The sequence below is a fragment of the Eubalaena glacialis genome, chromosome 4 (genome assembly GCF_028564815.1).
Source record: "Eubalaena glacialis isolate mEubGla1 chromosome 4, mEubGla1.1.hap2.+ XY, whole genome shotgun sequence".
Classification (NCBI taxonomy): Eukaryota; Metazoa; Chordata; class Mammalia; order Artiodactyla; family Balaenidae; genus Eubalaena; species Eubalaena glacialis.
Genome location: NC_083719.1, coordinates 180,042,499 through 180,057,278, shown reverse-complemented (window position 1 = coordinate 180,057,278; position 14,780 = coordinate 180,042,499).

The window sequence follows — 14,780 nt, the reverse complement described above, 5'->3', positions numbered from 1 at the left end:
CCCAGAAAATAACAAGTGTTCACAAGAATGTAGAGAAATTGGAACCCTGTGCACTGTTGGTGAGAATGTAAAATGGTACAGCCACTATGGAAAACAGTATGGCAGTTCCTCCAACAGTGAACTAGAATTATCACATGACTCAGCAATTCCATTCCTGGGTATTACCTGAAAGAATTGAAAACAGGGTGTTGAAGAGATATTTGTATACCCATGTTCAGAGCAGCCTTGTTCACAGCAGGCAAAAGGTGGAAGCAACCCAAATGTCCATCAGCAGGTTACTGGATAAACAAAATGTGATCCACCCGTACAATGGAATATTTATTCAGCCTTAAAAAGGAAGGAGATTCTGACACATGCTACAACATGGATGAACTTTGAGGACATTATGCTGAGCGAAAGAAGCCAGACACAAAAAGGACAAATACTGTATGATTCCACTTATATGATGTCCCTACAGGAGTCAAATTCATAGAGGCAAAGTAGAATGGTGGGTGTCAGGGGCTGGGAGAGGGAGGAACAGGGAGTTAGTGTTGAATGGGGGCAGAGTTTCAATTTTGCAAGATAAAGAGTTCTTGGAGATGGATGGGGGTGACAGTTACACAACAATGTGAAGGTACTTATCACTAATGAACTGTACACTTAAAAATGGTGAAGATGGTAAATTTTGTGTCATGTGTATTTTAGCCCAATTTTTAAAAATTTAAATCAATAGGGGTCTCATCTGAACCCCTGAGACAGTGTCCCCAAATTTCTTGGCCCTCCTCTTGAGAATTCGCAAGTGAATGGACTCTGGGCATAAATGTTGGCTCTTCCTCCCGTTCAGTGGGTGGCCCTGGGCAGGTGACTCCCCTGATGTCATCTTCTGCCAAGCAGGGTTAGCAATAACAATGCTGAAACGAAAGTCCTCTGGACTGTTTCATTTCACTTGCAGTTTTTGTTGTGGTTTGTGTTCAAACCTTGGAATGCCAAGCTCTGGGCAAAGTGTTTAATTAATGTTTGCTCTGCAGTTTTATGAGATGAAGCCACTCAGAACGTCCCCATTTGCCAGGGGCAGAGGGGAAGGGGCAGGAATCGAGTCTGGGGCTGTCCAACACAGTCTATGCTGCTCTTTAGGGGTCTCTCGTGATCTTTTCTAGGAAAAGGGAAACTGAGTCCGGGACCCTCAGAAGAGGTCTCTTTGAGTCATTGCAGAGATAATGGGGGCTATTTAATATTTTTTCAAATCAACTCCTCCCTTCCCCTCTCCCATACTGGACTTTTGAAGCAATGTTGGAATACCTGAAAAAGAATATGTGAAAGTAGAGAGTGGTGATGGCTGCACACGTTTATGAATCCACCAAAAACCACTGAATTGTGCATTTAAACAGGGCAAATTTTATGGTATATGAATGATATCTCAATTTTTATTTTTTATTTTTTTGGAGTCTATCCCAGTAATTTTATTTCACATGACCTGAATATTGATTTTTTAATTAATTTTTATTGGAGTATAGTTGATTTACAACGTTGTGTTAGTTTCAGGTGTACAGCAAAGTGATTCAGTTATACATATACATATATATCCACTCTTTTTTAGATTCTGTTCCCATATAGGTCATTACGGAGTATTGAGTAGAGTTCCCTGTGTCAATTTTTAAATTAAATTAATGTTTTAAAAGAATAGATGAAATGCACATGTGCAAGAGGTCTTTACCCAGGAGGCTCACCCCAGGATTACATCAATCAATTTCCTCCACCTTTGGCTTCCGGTTATGTTGGGTTCTGCCAGTGGGAGGGGAAAGGCCACGGCGTTTGTCCCTCAAGCTCCTTCCATGCAGGTCACTGTGGATTCGCAGCATCCCTCTATCTCAGCCCCAGCTCAAGTTTCTGAGAACCACTCCCTCCTTTTGCCCCTTTCAGCTAAAGATGGTGATGGGACCCCACGGTTGCCAGCAGGGCGGCACGGCTCCTTACCCCTGACCCTTCCCTTAACCATCGTTCCTGTCCTCATCGCTTCCCAAATTACTCACTGTAAGTTTGCTGGCTCTTTCCATCCAAGATGCTGACTGATGTAACATACGCCCTTGACAAAGCAGAGGAGCAAAATCCATACACACTAGCCCACCATCAGACTCTACCATTAGAACATTATCGATATTCACTGTCTGCCTCACCCCAAAGGTCTCCACTGTCCTGAATTTTATGTCCAGCATTCTTTTGCTTTAAAAAAAAAAAAATCCTTTAGAACTCTACTCAATATTCTGTAATAACCTATATGGGAAAAGTATCTGAAAAGGAATAGATATATGTATATGTATAACTGAATCACTTTGTTATACACCTGAAACTAAACATTGTACATCAACTATACTCCAATAAAAAATAAAAATTAAATTTTAAAAAATGTTTTTAAAATTCCTTTAAATAATTTATTTTAAAAGACACATTTATCTCCTTACCAAGAAGAAAAAGCCATCATACCCACCATGAGTGAAGCTGAACTCGGTACTTATTTGCAGGTGGCGCGTACAGTATTCCAAACCCCCTACGTATAGACTCTTGGTGCAAGAAAACACCAGACCTTCTCTCCCAGCTTCTCTTGCAGCTAGAGGGTGAGCATGTGACCCTGATTCCACTCTGCAGGTGCACAGGATTTAGAATTGAGAGTTGGCCGCCCACAGAAGGGATCAGGAAGAGGAGGTAGCAGAAGGGACAGGAGGATGGCATTGCCAGTGTTGGCAGCAAAACCCAGAGCCTCTGGTTGGTTTCAGGGGGATGATTTAAGCTGTGATCTTAGCTGCTGCCCTGCGTTGCTACTTTGTCCCTTTCAATCTTCCAAGCCTGGTGATTCCGTGAGGCCTCAGGATCTACCCAAGAAATTCCTTTGCAGCTTAAATCACACGGAGTCAGTTTCTGTTGCATATAAGGAAGAATCATCATCAATCCAGATGGCAACTATAAAAACAAATGCAGTGTGGGGAGGGATGCTGTTATTAAATTCCAGGTGGATGCTATTGGTGACCAGCAGAGATTGGCCAAAGCTCAGAAGGTGATAATAACAAGCTAACCCTTGACTCTTTATTTCTACACTCATGCCCCCACCACCTCATCTTTACATCCTAGCTGCTCAAGCCAAAAATCTGGCGTCGTCTCTACTTTCTCTCTTTCACATCTCACAGCTAATCTATCAGGAGATCCTGTTCACCTGACCTGCAAAGTATATTCAGAACCAACCACTTCAAAACACCTTCTTGGCCCCTAACCTACTCCAACCACCATGATTTCTCACCTGGAATATTGCACCAGCCTCCCCCTCTTCTGCGTTTTCCTCCCTGCATATAGATATAAAAATATCTTTCAAAGAGGTAAAACATTCACAGTGCTTTTAAAACTAAAAAATATATATGAAGAAATATTTTTTAAACAATTCTCTTACCCTCATCTTTCCTCAACTGCCCAATTCCTGATCCCCCACCACTGCCTGTTATAACTTGCATGAGTTATTTATCCAGGTTTTCTTTCTGATTATACAAGGGGGAAAAAAACCTGATGAATGGATAAACTGTGGTATATACACACAAAGGAATAGTATTCAGCCTTAAAAAGGAAGGAAATTCTGACATGTGCTACAACATGGATGAACCTTGAAGACATTATGCCTAGCGATATAAGCCAGATATAAAAGGACAGATATATTGTGTGATTCCATTTATATTAGGTACCTAGAGTATGCAAATTCATAGACAGAAAGTAAAATTAGTGGTTCAAAGAGGCTGGGAAGGGGGACTGGGGAGTTAGTGTTTAATGGGGACAGAATTTTAGTTTGGGAAGATAAAAAGAGTTCTGGAGACGGATGGTGGTGATGGTGGCACAACAATATGAATGTACTTAATGCTACGGAACTGTACACTCAAAAATGGTCAAAATGGTAAATTTTGTGTTGTGTATATTTTATCACAACTTTAAAAGTAAATATGGAGTATTTTAGTGGAAAAACATGAATAGTCACTTTTTTTAACTTTTTCACAAAAAGCAACATACTATACACATAAGTGTGAACTTTGGTTCTTTCCTTGAATAATACGTCTTAGGAGTTTCTCACATCAGCCCGAGAAGACTTCCTCATTCTTTGGTTCAGCTGCAATATATTCCACTGTGTAGATGGACAATAATTTATGCAACTGATCCTGTAGTGATGAATCTTTGGGCTCTCTTCACTCTTTGGCTATGATAGAAATGACTGCAATGAATAGCCTTGTGTTTATACATCGTTTCACACGTGTGCAAGCATTTCTGTCATGGGATTAATTGGCCAAAGAAACTAAGCATTTGTAATTTTTATGAACATCACCAATTTCACCTCTACTGGGGGGACTGATGTCCACATGTTAACATGCTTACTTCCCCACAGCCTCACCATACTGGGTGTTATCGATCTTCCAAAGTTTTGCTGATCTAATGCATAAAAATTAGTATCTCACATTCCTCTTATTTTAACTTGCATTGCTCTTATCATGAGTGAGGCCCAGTGTCTTTTAGTGCGTTAAAGAATATTTGTGTTTTATTTTTTGTGGACATCCTGACTACAACTTTTGCTCAATTTTTTTTCTATGGGATTGTTTATATTTTATTATTAATTCTTAGAAACTCTTTACATATTATGAACATTAAGGGGTCTATAGTAGGAAGTGCAGATACCTTTTCTCAGTTTTTTTTAAAACTTTTCTGTGGTGGTATTTGGTCTTACTTTTATGTTGTGGAATTATTCATCTTTGTCATCGTTGTTACTTTTGGATTTCGAGTCATAGGAATAAAGGACATCCCCAGACTAATTGTTTAACACAGAAAGAAAATGTCACTCCCCTTTTCGAAACTCTCCACTGGTTCTCTCTCTAACTTAGATTCAGATCCACAATGATGTGGCCTCCTACACGATCTGATCGCTGAATATTCAGCTCAGATTATATCCCACTCTCTCCCTATCAGTCACTCCATTCCCAGAACACGGACCTCCTTGCTGTTTCTTAAACGCTCCACACACACTTCCACCTCAGGGGCTTTGCACTTGCTCTTCCCTCTGCCTAGAATAATTTTCCCAGATATCCACATGTCTCCCTCCTTCAACTCATATAGGGACTCAAATGTCACCTCCTCAGAGAGGCCCCCTCTCTATCCCCTGAACCTGCTTTTTTTTTTTAATTTAATTTTATTTATTTTATTTTTGGCTGTGTTGGGTCTTCGTTGCTGTGCGTGGGCTTTCTCTAGTTGCGGTGAGCAGGGGCTACTCTTTGTTGCAGTGTGTGGGTTTCTCATTGCGTGGCTTCTCTTGTTGCGGAGCACAGGCTCTAGGCACGTGGGCTTCAGTAGTTGTGGCCTGCGGGCTCTAGAGTGCAGGCTCAGTAGTTGTGGCACATGGGCTTAGTTGCTCCGCAGCATGTGGGATCTTCCCGGGCCAGGGCTCGAACCCATGTCCCCTGCATTGGCAGGCGGATTCTTAACCACTGCGCCAACAGGGAAGTCCCATCCAATTATTCTTAATTTACTGAAACTTTTTTGGTCTCACCCTAAATACCACTTCCTTCGGGAAGCCTTCCTTGACTCCCCAGGCTAGATGAGATAGCAGGCTCCTCTGGGCCCTTGCAGCTTCTTATTTATGGGTAGTTCTCCCTGGCCCGGCTGTGAGCTCTGTGGGGACACATATCATTGAAATTCCATGGTGCTTTCAGACCCAGTAATCAACCCCAAACATGATTGCTAAATTATTCTTTCTCCCCTCTTAGCAATAAGCTTCTCTTGAAAACTCTCACTGCCTTCAGAAACCTCCTTTGACCAGCAGAGGAGGCATGTGATTCCCTTAGGGATCTGGAAGCAAAGCCAGTTCTTGAAGCCCTGAGGAAACCAAGAAATGACCCAAGGAGCCATGGCTGGGACTGGAATTGACCAAACTGGGCACATCCCGGCATACCGTCCACGCTAAGAAGCTCCTGACACCTCCTGCCAGAGCGATCAACCGTACCTCTCTGAGCCTCAGTTTCCTCATCCGTAGAATGGAAGACTTAGTGGAGAGAAAGTCCCAGTAAGTGCAGGAACTTAGTAGGTGTACCATCAATGAGACATTCGTTGTTATGTCGCTATGGGTGTTATTCCTTGACCCCTGGGTCCTGCCCAGCTTTTCCCGGGGAAGCCTCGGGCTGGAAGCCCAGGAGGAGGGGGCGAAAACAGAGGGCACACATCCCTGCAAGGCCGCCCCGCCCGCCCGCCCGCCCCGGCCTCGCTGCAAACCGGGCGTCCCAGGGAGGGGAAGGCGGGCGGAATGTGAGCGGCAGCAGCAGCTGCTCTAGGCTAGAGGCCAAAGTCCCCTCCCTCCTCCACTGACATTCCTGCGGGAGGAGGCCAAGCGCTTCTCTGCGTCTGGCCGGAGGTTCGCTAGCGCCCTCTAGTGGCCAAGTTTGAGAGGTTGGACTTGACCACTGACAGCTGCCAGCAGACCTGGGTGGAGCCCATAGCTACTCTCCCGACCTCCTACCCTCCTTGGGCTCCCTCTTTGTTTTGTTTTGTTTTTTAACTGAAGTACAGTTGATTTACAATGTTGTGTTAGTTTCTGGTGTATAGCAAAGTGATTATATATATATATATATATATACTTTTTCATATTTTTTTCATTGTGCTATACAGCAGGACCTCGTTGTTTATCTATTTTATATATAATGGTTTGTATCTGCTAATTTGGGCTCCCTCTTAAACCTGGATTCAGAAGCTCAGTTCCATCTCTTTACCTGCTGTGTGACCCTGAGCAAGTCACTTAACCTCTCTGTGCCTCAGTTTCCTAGCTGTACAGTATTGGGCAGGACACTTCATTCTGCGATTTTTTCACCTGCAAAATGGGTCAATGGGTCATTAGATTGCTGAGAGGATTCAAAGGGAGAGTCCAGGTGAACGTGGCTACAGTAAATATCCACTCCATGAGGGGAGGTTTCCATCCTGTTCACTGCTGTGTCCCCAGCAACAAAGCCAGCCATGCAGTAGGTGCTCAAATTTATATTATTTATTTCATTATTAATTATTGAGCCAATGCTTATCATTCTTCTTTTGGGGGACCCGGACTGGGGTGGGGTGGAGGGATCAGGTGCATGAGATATGAATTCCTGCTATCACTCATTCACTCAGCATCCATTTTTGACTCCATCCATTAGTTCACTGGGTGGCAAGGCTATATCCCAAAGGACCCCACACTAGTTGTTTTCCTGCCTCCTCTGCCGCTCATTGGTACCCAAGGGCAGTTTTCCCTTCCTGGACCCACCTCCAAGTCAAAATAGAAACTCAAGGGAATTCCCTGACGGTCCAGTTGTTAGGACGCTAACAACTTCCACTGCAGGGGGAACGGGTTCGATCCCTAGTCGGAAACTAAGATCCCACAAGCCTTGCCGTGTGGCCTAAATAAATAAATAAATAAATAAATAAGTTCTGCTTACTGCTAAAAAAATAAATAAAAAAGGAAAGAAAAGAAACTCAAGAGACCTCTGCAGGCCTGAGTGTGCTGCAAAGTGGCTTGGATGCATCTACCTGGTAAAGATTCCCACTCGGGAGACAGACACTGGCACAGAGGAAGGAGCCCAGACTGGAGAGAAAGGTGAGAATAAAGCCTCTGCAGCCCCTCACCTTTGGATATCCCCCATCCTGGACACCTGGGAGCCCCTAGTATGGGGGCAGGGATGTGGATACCTGGTATACGGATGAAGATGTGAAGGGGGGGAGCTCACCCCCAGCCAAGAGAGAGCTGAACAGAACCAATGGAGGTTCTCTGAGAGCCTGGGACAGCGGTGGAATATGGCACCCCAAATGGACACCAGTGTTCTAGAACTTTCTAAATTAGGTCTCACCTGCATCCCTGATCCAGGCTTTAATTCAATTCTGTTGATTTTTTGCTTCATAAGAGATTGTTTACCATAGACTTAAGAGCATTTCCCGTCCTCATGGTTCACCTGCCTGACCCGGGGTAAGTTGCTCATCCTCTCGGGGCCTCGGTTTCCTCATTTGTACAATGGGTGGTAATCCTTACTTCAGCTGTGAGACTTCTGTGAGTGTACATAGAGCATGTACAACAGTGTCTTGCCCACAGTAGGTGCACGATAAATGCCTGAGGAATAAATGACTACCCCCTTTGTGTCTGACATACTCGGTTTCCCAAATCTCTACAAAGATAGAGTCTGGAAAGTGGGCACACAGTGAACCCAAGTCCCGGGAGGCTATGAGCTTTAAGGAGAAAGTAAGTTCTCAAAAAATGTCCACTCCAGGGACTTCCCTGGTGGCGCAGTGGTTAAGAATCCACCTGCCAATGCAGGAGACATGGGTTGGAGCCCTGGTCCAGGAAGATCCCACATGCCGTGGAGCAACTAAGCCCGTGCGCCACAACTACTGAGCCCATGGGACACAACTACTGAAGCCCGCACGCCTAGAGCCCATGCTCTGCAACAAGACAAGCCACTGCAACGAGAAGCACGTGCACCGCAACAAAGAGTAACCCCCGCTCACAGCAACTAGAGAAAGCCCCCTCACGGCAACGAAGACCCAACGCAGCCAAAAATAAAAATAAATAAAATAAATAAATTCATTAAAAAAAAAAGTCTATTTCACTCAAGCAGCAACTTTGTCTATTGTGGTCACTGCTGTGTCCTCAGCATGCTAAGTAGGACCAAGCTTGTAGTAAATATTTAATGAATTTTTGTGGGATAAATGTATATTATCATTGTTTGGGGTGGTCTAGGTCCCTCCAATAGGCAAGACTCTCTAAGCTGGCAGTATTGACTTCACTGAAGAAGAAAGAACCAGACAAACTTGTCTGCAGCCCCACCTGCTTCGAAGGGGCAGACACCACAAATTGGGTTCAACGTCTTTAATAGGGCATATTAAACAGCCACTGAGAATTATTTCTGGCCAGAGAAAGCCTTCTTCCAGGAATGCTTCAAGCAAGATGTGTTTTCCTCCCTGGTTTAATATGTATAATTTGCCTGTTGGAAAAGGAGCCCAGAGAGATTGGCAAGATTTAGGAACAATAGACAGTGGACAATTTACCAAGTGTGATTGGCTCCCGCAAGGAAGGAGAAAAGCCATGCAGTACATGCTGGGCTCAGAAAGATCTGAAACCCGGTAAGAGCGTTTGACCCATGCATTTCCCAGAAGCTTCCACTACAGTGGGTCTCCGGGGTCAGATGGCTAAATGCCATATGGCTGATCATGCCTGTGATTGGGAAATGAAAACATAATGCCTGCATTGCCCCAGTTGGAACAACTACCCCAGAAACTCTCGCCAGTTTCACAAGGGCAGAGGAGGGGACAGTCCTCTTTCCTCCTGCCCCTACCAGCCAATCCCAGCCAAGCCCTGAGTGCATGCCCAGGGCCACATGGCCCAGGCTCCCTGCTGGGGGAGGAGAGGGCTTCAGGATGAGACCCCATGGCTGATGGGAAAGGCAGCCCTCCTAACACCCTGGCCCCCAAGGCGTGGGTGGGGCCTGGAACACTTCTCAATGCAACTGTCCCCAGCCCCCCATCCTGCGGAGGATTGGCTGAGGAGGGCGGAGCAGCCCTCTCGTCACCCATTGGATTTATGGGAATTTCCTCCCCATGTTCATTTAGATATTAACTCGGCCAAGGTAAGCCAAGGCAAACAGACCAGAGCTGGGGAGGACGAGAGGACAGGCATCTGTGGCCTGTGGCCCTACATTGTCCTCCCACTGCCATGGATGTGACCTGGTTCCTAGGATTGATTCTACTCCTCCTGGGGACCCCTGTTGCCCATGCTGAGCCGCTGTGAGTCTGGAGAACTGAGGGGACATCTGCCATCTGTATGATTCCCTGCATGTGACCCCCGTCCATCACTTCCACCACTTGAGTCCCCCTGTGCCCCCATGTTTGTCTGCTGGCAGGTACATCCTGGTGACCCCCCGGGTCCTGCGGGTCGGCAGCCCGGAGAACATCCACGTGCAGGCTCACTCGGACTCCACAGAGCCCCTCACCAGGCCCCTCAAGGTGAACCTCACCCTGTGGGATTTCCCCATGAAGAAGATGCCAGTGGCTAGGGCTCAGCTCGTTCTCTCACCAGAAAACCACTTTATGGACCAGGCACCAGTGACGGTGGGTGACAGGCCGGGTTGGGTGGCCATAAAGGGAATCTCTGCGTCAGCAGCAAGGATAGAGAGGGGCAGACCCTAGAGGGACTTCCCAAGAGGCACACTGGAGAAGAGATGCAGGGCCTGTGGGACTTCCCTGGCAGTCCAGTGGTGGGGACTTCACCTTCCACTGAAGGGGGTGCAGGTTCGATCCCTTATCAGGGAACTAGGATCCCACATGTCTCACAGCCAAAAAACCAAAACATAAAACAGAAGCAGTATTGTAGCGGGTTCAGTAAGGTCTTTGAAAATGATCCACATCAAAAAAAAGAAAAGAGAGATGCAAGGCCTGGATATAGTTACTGCTCCTCTTATGTCCTATCCATTTTTTTTAATTGAAGTATAGTTGATTTACAATGTTGTGTTAATTTCTGCTGTACAGCAAAGTGAGTCAGTTATACATACATATACATTCTTTTTTTTTAACGTCTTTATTGGAGTATAATTGCTTTACCATGGTGTGTTAGTTTCTGCTTTATAACAAAGTGAATCAGCTATACGTATACATATATCCCCATATCTCCTCCCTCTTGCGTCTCCCTCCCACCCTCCCTATCCCACCCCTCTAGGTGACACAAAGCACCGAGCTGATCTCCCTGTGCTATGCGGCTGCTTCCCACTAGCTATCTATTTTACATTTGGTAGTGTATATATGTCCATGCCGCTCTCTCACTTCGTCCCAGCTTACCCTTCCCCCTCCCCGTGTCCTCAAGTCCATTCTCTACGTCTGTGTCTTTATTCCTGTCCTGCCCCTAGGTTCTTCAGAACTTTTTTTTTTCTTTTTTAAGATTCCATATATATGTGTTAGCATACGGTATTTATTTTTCTATTTCTGACTTACTTCACTCTGTATGACAGACTCTAGGTGCATCCACCTCACTACAAATAACTCCATTTCGTTTCTTTTTATGGCTGAGTAATATTCCATTGTATATATGTGCCACATCTTCTTTATCCATTCATCTGTTCTTTTTCTTATTCTTTACCATTATGGTTTATCACAGGATATTGAATACAGTTCCCTGTGGTATACAGTAGGACCTTGTTGTTTATCCATTCTATATATACCAGTTTGCATGTCCTATCCATTTAGAAATTCAAAGTCCCGTAGGTCTGGGCTCCGAGAAAGGCCTCGATTAGTCCGTATAACGTCTCTGTGCGAATTAATAAAAGGCGCCCTCTGCTGGTAGTCTGGGAAACCGAGCCTAAACGGGATAGCATTCCCCCACCCCCACCCCCACGCGCTGGGCTGGATGCCCTTGTTCAGCAGCAACCTGGGCGGCACACGTGGGAACCTTGCTCCCAAGGGCAGAACCAGAGAGCTCCCATTCAATTGCTTCTCCAAGATCTGGTCCAGGTCTTTGCCCGCAGGGATGGAGACCCCAGCAGGCCCTGAGGAGTGTGGGCATCTCTCCCCAGATTCCCGAGAGCCTGGTCTACCCGCCACAACCGGGAACGCAGTATGTCATCATCCAGGCAACCTGGGCACCCACCTCGGCCTCCGCATCAATGGAGAAGCTGGTGCTGGTGGCTCCCCACGCTGGCTACATCTTCATCCAGACAGATAAGACCATCTACACTCCTGATCAATTGGGTACAGCCCCCAGGCACTTGGCCTGGGGCAGGCGCTGACTCTCATCCCCGGTTTCCCCCATGCCCACATGTTCCACCTCCCAGGGTGTCCTTCTGTCCAAGGCCCCCCCCCACTGCCCGAGATCCTAATGACTATACCCACCCCCTCTCCAAACTCTATCCCGTGCTCAGAGTCTTCCCTCCTCCTCCAGTTCAATACCGGGTGTACACTGTGAACCACAGGATGGATCCTGTGCCCAGGACGTTCACTCTGGACATCAAGGTGACCTCTCCTGAAGGGAGGGCGGACCCCAGACACTGCGGTTATATCACATGCTGAAGGCCTGGGGCATGAACCAACCACCCCTTATCCCCGCAGAACCCGGAGGGGATCACTGTGATCAGCCGGGATCTCCTGGCCAAGGACAGTGTCTTCGCGAACTCCTTCCACCTCCCAGAGCTCATCAGGTGCCCTGTTGGGAACCCTAGGGGTGGAGGGAGGGAGGTTCTCCTTCTCAGGCTCCATCTCTCCTAACTCTCTGTGCCTCAGTCTTGGGACCTGGAGCATCGAAGCCAGATACCAAAGTGCACCCGAGCAGAAGTTCAAGGCAAACTTTGAAGTGAAGGAGTTTGGTGAGAAGGGTGTGCCAGGGTAGACAAGGTGGATCACGCAAGGACCGGGGCTGGAAATGCAAAGGAGGTCTCATGGTGCACCTACTGTGTGCCAGGGCCTGAGGACTATGTGCTCCAGCCCTTGGGGGCTGCCAGAATCACTGAGGAAGGAGCGAGTGGGGCAGGGAGGGGACGGGGGGGGTGACAGTGAAACGCTGAGGGTGACACTCTCTTTACTGCACCCAGTGCTCCCATCTTTTGAGGTCCAGCTGACACCAAACAAGACTTTCTTCTACCTCAACGATGAGGCTCTGGGTGTGAATATCCAGGCCCGGTGAGTTCCTTTACCCCCAGCCTGGCCAGAGGAGCAGAAATGCCAAGAAACTGAATGGGTAGAGAGAAATGAGCCACTTCTGTAGCTCTTAGGGTATAGGAGAGGCACTCTCTGCCACCCATGAGACATTCTTGTCCCGTGAGGTTATGCAGACCATCCCTTCAGGTCTCTGGGGTTGTACAGGCCACCTTATCTACCTAATGGAGTTATACGACATCTCATGGTTTGGACCATCTCTAAAGGTCCACGAGGTTGCATAGGCACCTTTGCCATCTTGTGAGGTTGTCCAGACCATCTCTGAAGTTCTATGAAATTGCAAATGTCACATATGTTGCCTTATGGAATTTACAGACCATCCCCACAACTTTACAAGGCTGCACAGGCCATATTGTCCACCTAGGGTTGTAAGGGCCATATCTGCCACTTCTTGACATTATACAGACCATTTCTGCAGCTCTATCATGCTATACAGGTCACCTAGACTGCCTGACGAGGCTTCACAGGCCACCTTTGCCATCCCAGGGGTTGTTCAGATTTCTTTCTTTTTTTTTTTTTTTTTTTGTCTGCATTGGGTCTTCTTTGCTGTGTGCGAGCTTTCTCTAGTTGCATCGAGCAGGAGCTACTCTTCGCTGTGGTGCGCGGGCTTCTCATTGCGGTGGCTTCTCTTGTTGCAGAGCACAGGCTCTAGGCATGCAGACTTCAGTAGTTGTGGCGCACGGGCTTAGTTGCTCCACGGCATGTGGAATCAAACCCGTGTCCCCTGCGTTGGCTGGGGGATTCTTAACCACTGCGGCAGCAGGGAAGTCCTTGTTCAGATTTCTCTGTGGCTCCATATGGCTGTACAGCCCACCTCTACCATCCTCTGAGGTTGCACAGGCTTCATCTGCAACCCAACAAGGCCTTAAGGGACATATTTGTCACCTCCCAGGCTTGTGTTGGTCAGTAATGGAAACATCTAAGTTACCAGGGGCCACTTCCGCCCCTCCCAAAGTGTTACAGCCATTTCTGCAGCCCCATGAGATTACACAGGCTGTCTCTGCAGATACATGAGGTTGTGTGGGTGCTTCAGAGCCAGTGAGATGGATGTCCATCCCCCAGATATATATTCAACAAGCCAGTGGATGGGCACGCTCTGGCCATCTTTGGGGTGAAGCAGGATTCCCATCGGATCTCCATCAAAAGCTCCCTGCAGAGGGTGGAGGTGACTGAGACCCACCCCTCCCCTGTCTCTCCTTCCCCACCTCCTCCCCCTTCTTTCCCCCTTCCCCACCTCCCCTTCCTCTATTATCGCCCATTTCCCAAGAAACCATCTCCTCTCCTCTCTCTTGCACTGAGAGCAGATCTTTGAAGGCCTCGGCCACGTCTCCCTCCAGCAGGACACACTGATGGCCACATTCCAAGGCCCGGAAGAGGACTTCATTGGGGCCTCAATCTTTGTCAACGTCACTGTCTTCTCCTCAGGTGCCACCCTCACCCAGGCCCCTGGCTGAGGTCAGGACCCTGTGTCCTTTCCCAACCCAGACACTCCACCCATGTGACCTTGGGCCACCTCCTGCCTCAGTTTCCTCATCAGAGAAATGGGGAAATGCTGGAAGGGCTGGGAGGAGCTGAAATCGTGTTACTGTCTTTTCCTGCCTTCACCAAGATGGGCCTCCCATACCAGCCTGCTCTTTCCCCAGGAAACTGAACCTCTGCCACAGAACTTACGATCCTCCTGTCTCTCCAGGGGGTGAGATGGTCCAGGCCGAGACCTCCGGGGTGAAGATTGTCCAGAGCCCGTACAACATCAAGTTCACCAGGACACCCCAGTATTTCAAGCCAGGGATGCCATTCCACTTTAGGGTCAGAGTCTGGGTTCACTCCACGGAGGGACTCTGGGCCCCTCCCTGAAACAGACCTTCCCAGGAGACAAAAACCCACACAGGTTTCACCTGCCTCCCAGAGCTCATCTGTCTGAGAGCTGAGTCCATCATGCCTCCAGACCAATCCCAAGGTTCCCTCAAGTCTTAACCAGGTCCCCCCAAAGCACAGTGATGGCTCCAGAATTTCTCTGTGGGGGGGTTAGGGATCACAGTCAGGCTGGAAGGTGATGCATAGAAGTTTATCTTAAGGCTACA